The 7227-nt window shown below is 37.8% G+C and overlaps 1 protein-coding gene across 2 annotated transcripts in view; it reads left to right on the top strand.

Moving 5' to 3' along the window:
- The first annotated feature begins 286 nt into the window (after positions 1–286).
- lingo3a (leucine rich repeat and Ig domain containing 3a) overlaps positions 287–7227 on the top strand; it is a 64206-nt gene continuing 57265 nt past the window's right edge. For both annotated transcript variants that reach the window (XM_005170484.6, XM_068216351.2), the window contains exon 1: positions 287–622. The gene's annotated coding sequence lies outside the window, so the exon portion shown is untranslated. The remainder of the gene's footprint in view (positions 623–7227) is intronic.

The raw sequence follows: 7227 nt of genomic DNA, 5'->3' as shown, positions 1-7227 counted from the left end.
TTCTGCTTCAATATTCAAGCCCTCATGGACCTCAAGAGCTTTCACTGAGGGACCGGCTTACGAAGTCAACAGTGAGTATAAAAACATTCCCGACACAAATCTCCATAACAAAAACACTCTATTCACATTGAACTCTTTACTTAAACCACAATCCTTTAGGAATTGTCGAGAGGCGTCACTAGTGCATCTACAGCTTATGAACTCCTCTTAATTCTTTTCTTCGTAGTTTGCACTTTCGAGATGATCCCTAAGCGCTCGGATCACTGGCAGAGTGAGTTTTGAAGCCATACAGCCGTAGTGGAGAGTGGAGGAAAGACCAGCTCGCTTTACAGAGTACGACTAACACACACACATGCACTCGCGTGCTCTCTTACACATCATCCCTCCTGTCACTATAACATGAGGACTGCAAGCTCACCACGGTAAGAGCACAAAAAGAGCAATCCGGCAGCGGGAAGAGGGACGATCTGGCTGGGATCTGGGAATCCGATGCTGCAGCCAGGAGCATCTGCAGGCTTAATTGGGCGATTCAATCCACACGCTGAAGCTGAGAGGAACAGACGGAAAACTGAGGACAGGACTGGCTGATGTGGACCAAACGCCTGTCAAGTTCCAGCCCTGGGTGAGCACGTTCATCTTCTCCACTAAATATATAAATATATATAAAAGGGGGTCACATTCAGTATGGCAAATAATAGATCATCCCTGTGATGAATGTTTGATTGGGAAAGCTGGGACCTGTGACTTGTCAGTATTTCAGTGGGTTGATAAGGATTTTAGGGTTGAATTGTTCATTTTGATCAGTTGCTTACTAATGCAACAGTGCCGCCTCTGAGTGGATTAATCACCTTTGCGGTGTTCATGCATACAAATAATGAGCCTCTTTATCTCACAAGTTCCTTTTACGTCCTCTTTTAGGTGATTTGAATGAGATCATTGAGATTCTGTGATCATTTACTGGATTTGCTCTTGTAGGTTCATGTTATGGCATGATATGTGATGGGATATTATAAGACTGACTGGAAAAATAAGTAGGGGAAATGAGGGATCAGGGAAAGACTTGAACTTTGGTTGCACAAACTGCGCTACACGTCGGAGCATCTGCCCATAAGGCTTTCAGCTCTACAAGCCGATGCTCTAATGAGGAACGGGATAAACGGGAGACGCTTTAAAGAGTCTTTATGTAGATCTTTTCTCATTTATAGAGAACGCATCTGTCCAAAAATGATGAAAAACTGCAGGGGTTGATTCACACAGAGTGTATTTTTTTGTGCAGGGCAGTGAATGGAGGAAGAAAGGCATTATGTTTTGAATATTCAACTAAGTTTAGCTTGAGGGATGATTATGGTGAGCACATCTGTACATAAAAGGACAAAATGCTACAAGGGTGTATTCAAATAAAATGGCAGTGATATGACAGAAAAGTACATCTCGAGTCTAAATTTAACAGAAGTGACAAGCTTTTATGTGACAAGTTTATAGTGACACTGCAAGTGTTTATTCACACATCACATTTCGTGCTTAAATGTGACATGAGGGCAGAGGGAGGCATCTCAAGACTACGTTAAAATTAATTTACATGTTTATAGTGATGATGTCTATCTGAAATAGACAAAAGAAACAAGGATTTGTTTAGACTGAATGCATTTTTTTGTTTAAAATGTGACAGGCATGGCAGTGGAATGCTGCATGTCTTTGACAAATGACAAGTGGTGAAAGATGTGTTTTTGCATTTGCAGTGGAATAAAAAAATTCAACATGAATAGATCATGAATATTTCCGTTTCGTTAGAGTGCAGTGAGTGCACTATTCTGTGCTTCTGAATAGCTGTATTTCAATTTCTGTCATGTTTCGTGTGGTGCAAATAGCCAAATTGCTTATCACTGCAAATCTAGTCATGCAAGCATCTTGTTAGGACATGCGTTTACAATATAACCTGCTCACCTAATGTTTACGTTCGTAATATTTATATTATTTTCTAATTGATAACCTCATGTGGAACTCCGAATCTGCATCCCATTTCGGAGTCTGTTACCGTCCACCCAAGGTTGCATTTCAGTCACAAACTCATACTTTGAGAGCCTTTCTGAATGAATGAATGAATGAATGAAGGAAGGATGGAAGGAAGGAAGAAAGGAAGTTTTCCACCAAGGCAACTTGGGGTGCTTAATTATAATTGGCTAAACTGGCATTGAAGAGAACCAAAACAAAGACAGATGTTCCGGCACAGAAAACACATTTTCACAGCGGAATATCTGACTTCAGCCTTGCTTTACAGATAGACTTGGCATGTTTCTTAAATATCTGCAAACATATTATGGTATTTTTATGCTTTAGAAAAGTCAAAAGCTTACATACAGCATCTTTAAGTTTATATTGATTAAGTAAGTCCAAAAAAAATATTAAAAGTTTTTTTTTTTAAATGTATAAATTAAACTTAAGGGCCAAGTAAATAGTGATCATCATGTCTATTTAAAAAGCAACTAATAGTAATGCAAAGGTTGAATGCAAATGGAGTGCATTTTACACAGTACAAAACGATGGATAGTGAAATGAAAAGGAAATCGAACTGACTTGAGCGACAAGCAGTAGTGATAGTTCCACAAAATAGTGATCTGTTCTAGAAGGGCAAAATAAAAAAAACCTACAAGGGTTGATTTACAGTAAATACTGTTTGTAAAATAAAAAGAATTTAGTGTGTTTAAAAATGCAAGAGACAGGGCAGTGGAATGGAAAAAATAACATCTTAAAGCTACGATTATCAGAGAAGTCATAAATTTGTGTTTTTGGGTCATGTGGTTTGTATGTACACTTATACAGTTGAAGTCGGAATTATTAGCCCTCTTTGATTTATTATTTTTTTTGAATGACAATTTTTTTTTAACAGAGCAAGGATATTTTCACAGTATGTCTGATAATATTTTTTCTTCTGGAGAAAGTCTTATTTGTTTTATTTCTGCTAGAATAAAAGCAGTTTTTAAACTTTTTAAAAAACATTTTAAGCCCCTCAAAATTATTAGCCCCTTTAATATAGAAATATTGCTGAAGTGTTCATTCGGAATTACTTAAGCACCAGTAAATACATTTTTATATCTGTAATTTTTTATATTTACATTGCAATGTACATGTGCTAGTTTTAAAATTATTTTGCATGACAACAGAAATTACTTATTTAACTTTTATGGTTGTTGTTTTTTCTTTCTTTGCTTTTTTATTTCAGACAGTTTTATTTAATTTTTTTCAAACTTTCTAAAAGGCTCATAATATGCACATGATGAGTTTGTGTTGGCCATATACTGAGAACCGAACTTCCAGAGACACTGAAAACAGTTATCATGAACTGCTCATGTCAGAAGCTCAGCACAGCGGTTCACTCTGAAACATGCTGTGTTTGCCATTTGATCATTTCTCTAAAACAGCGTATCCCAACCCTGTTCCTGAAGGCACACCAACAAGACACATTTTTAACCTCTCACTAATAAAACACAACTAAATCAACTCATCAGAAAATTAGAAAAGACTCCAAAACCTAAAGTTATTTTGATCAGTGCTTTCGAATTAATGCATAGCATGCAGCAGATGGTTCTTTAGGAGAGTCTATGCTAATTGTAACATATATATTTGTTATCGGCTTCCAAATATAACAAGTTATTGGTTTTTAGTATTAGACTAAATATCAGTACCGGTTCATTCCTAATAAGACAATTTACGGACCGTACCGTACCACTTTTTCATTGAAACTACTCTATTTACTTACCAACACATGACAAAACTTGTCTATTTTTAGTATTTTAAGGCGAGTTTTTTTTTCATGCACCTATCAATTATGGATTTGATTTTTTTTTTTCAGTGTACTGTAAATGAAATATCCAAAAAAAAAAAAAGAAACTCTTAAAGGGGACCCTTTAATTATCATTATGCCCTCATTATGCCCTTTTTTGCTAGATGCAAAATAAATCTCTGATGTCCCTAGAGCAGGGGTGGCCAACCCTGTTCCTGGAGAGCCACCCTCCTGAAGATTTCAGTTGCTACCCATATTAAACACACCTGAAACAATTAATTAGGACCTGAACACCACGTAATAATTACAGGCAGGTGTGTTTGATATGGGTTACAACTGAAATCTGCAGGAAGGTGGCTCTCCAGGAACAGGGTTGGCCACCCCTGCCCTAGAGCATATAAAGTTTCCAACATAGGCTCATTCTGAAAATGTAGCCCTATATACGTTTCTGGAGATCGAAAATGATGTAGCCAGAAGTACGTGTGGGTGCATTCCGTTTTTAAAATGAACGCTACAGGGCGATATGACGCCATTCCTTTGCGCATTAACAGCTGACCGCTTACCTCCGTATGGACAGCTTTCCCGCTGTTACCAGTTTGTCCAGTTAGCTCGTCATGTACGTCAGTGGAAGGGTTGACTATGATGACAGGGTTCGAGACAGTGTTCCAGAAAGCGGGTAAATAACCGGGTGAGAACGTGGTAAAAATCAGGTGAGGGATTTTCTTTTTCTGTATTGCTTTTGAAAACACTCTCAGTTGGGTTTAGGGAAGTGGATGGGCGGATCAATCGGTGCTTTTGAAAATACCATTGGTTGGGTTTAGGAAAGAAGGTGGGTGGGTCAGTCGATCAGTCAAACGGTCAGTTGACTGCTGCCTCTGGTGAATTTACGAGACAACAGCAAGCATGAATGGCACTCGTGAGAGAAATTTGAGATCTCACAAAGTGTACACAGCAGCCTCTGGTGGATTTGTGAAAACAAAAAACTGCAACTGGGATGTATTTTCCAGAGATTTATATAAAGGTACGTTTTTAGAATGAGTCTGGATTGGAAGTTTCACCACAAAATACTGCCAAAATAATGTTTTATAAATCTTTGAAACGGCCCTGTTTAGGCTTTGATTCAAATTGTGCCATTTTGATGACTGCCACTTTTAATTTAAATGAGAATGAAGTTACAGTCTTTTCGAGTGATGTGAAAAATCGAATGGTGGATGGCAGCTTCTCACTCAGGGTTGTTTAGGCTTATAAGGAAGAGATCATCACTAATGGCCAGGGCTTTCCACCTCCGATGACGTGTACAAAGGGAAAATGTCAATCACAGTGTCTCTGCAGACTGTTTTCATGAAGTGTGATTATAAGCAATATAATTAATACATTTTAGCATTAGAGGCTGGCAATAATCATGCACTGTTGCCACACCACTGTGTTTAAACCCATTTTAAAAGTGACTTTTGCATATTACTTTGTCCCACTTTATCAATTTACGTCTAGATTTTAATTTAAATAAATATTTTTTTTTAGTTGACGTGGGTTTTCTCCAGGTGCTCCGGTTTTCCCCCACAAGCCCAAAGACATGCGGCACAGATGAATTGGATAAGCTAAAAAATTGTCTGCAGTGTATGTGTGTGAATGAGTGTATGAGTGTTTCCCAATAATGGGCTGCACCTGGAAGTCCATCCGCTGTGTAAAACATGTGCTGGATAAGTTGGCAGTTCATTCAGCTGTGGCGACCCCAGAATGATAAAGGGACTAAGCCGAAAAGAAAATGAATTAATTAATGAATATTTTTAATTGTCGATTGTTTGAATCACAATCTGCAATGAATCTCTTATTCAGTTTTAGTCATATCTGCTTTCTAAACGTTTCACTGAAGGAAATGAGCTTATATGTTATGAAGTAATGACTTCACATCAATGACAAGGCTTTTTTTGAGTAATTAATAAACTATGGAAGCATTATGATCACCATCAGTTAATGTTTTTACCCTTTTCACCTGCCGTGCCTTGCCGTATTCTGACGCACTATGATCAAGCATCAGATTTTATTGTCCGTCCCCAAACACCCATTGAACAGAAATCTTTACATGGCTGTTTCATTTTACCATGCTGCTCTTGAGGTCTTTTGTGAGCCTTCATTCTTGGCCATACTGTACTCCGTCTTGACGGAATCAGCAGCAGAGGGTTTATTGTTGCGTTTCTCAGTGCTCCTGATGAAAGCATGATGAGCAGAGAGGATCAGTGTGGGCTGTGGAGGAGGAGGAGAGCACATCACGCATGTTCCGCTCAGATCAGTACAAACAATAAAGATCAGGCCTGCAGCTGGGGGGAAATAATCACCTGCATGTCCACTTTGATCACTACTGCTTATGAGATCAACAAGAAGACTTCAGTTTTTGAATTGTCTTGTTATAAGATTCTTTAGTTGCGTTAACCCTTTAAGGTGCACTCAATGTCCATGCTTGATTTGAATAATATATTGACACAACTCTGATAAATAGTAATAAGCAATTAAAATGATAATGATAGTCATGGATAAAAGGTTGACCAGGTGGTTATGATGGTTGTTTAAGGGTTAAAGTCGAGTTTTGTTTTGTTGTATTTAGCCTTTTAGAGATGGGAGAATGGTGACATTTGAATTGTGCAAAATCAGAATTGACTTTACTTTTTGAAGGATGACCTGTTACATTTTTACATCTGTAATATTTAGATGCATAGTACATTAAGCATACTTTATAATTGTAATCTATTGTTATTTTATACATAATACTATTACATTATAGTCTATATATATTCTTTTTCGTGGTGGGACAAAATATCAATATGCCGATATATCGTGATTTTCTAGCCACGAAACATAATTGATTCTTTAGCATCAAGGATATTTATCTAAGAATACAAAAGATCTAAACTAATGAGTCAGTCTTACACTGACTGTAGCTGTTTACTGCTTTGTCTGCAGTACACCCAGCCAGTAATAGCATAATTTACACCACTGACAGATGAGCCATTGCAATGGTGAATATTTCCGGCATATGGAAACTTTCTTCTGTCCAACCTGGACCAAAGTATTTGTGTGTTTCAGACATCACAGCTCTCCCGAATCTTCCGCTAGTTTCTCCCTCACCGACACTTTCACTTCACTAGATCACCCGTGGTCAGTGCTGTGAGACTTCATACAGTGCTCAAACTATTTCATTTCGGCAAATATATATTTATTAGAGGATATCATTTGAAGGGCCTTGCGTTTATTAAACCAATACATACTGTACATTTAAGAAAGTCTTGTCGATGATATTATGAAAACTTTGACTGAAAATTCATTCATTCATTCATTCATTTTCAACCTACTTTTCCGGGGCTGGGTCGCACATCGCACACTAATATGTTGGAGCTTTAAATCCTTGCGGCTTGTCCGGGAATTGGTGGAACTGGCACCGTCATAATGAG

Source organism: Danio rerio, chromosome 22 (genome assembly GCF_049306965.1).
Source record: "Danio rerio strain Tuebingen ecotype United States chromosome 22, GRCz12tu, whole genome shotgun sequence".
NCBI lineage: Eukaryota > Metazoa > Chordata > Actinopteri > Cypriniformes > Danionidae > Danio > Danio rerio.
This window is presented reverse-complemented; position numbering and strand designations above follow the sequence as displayed.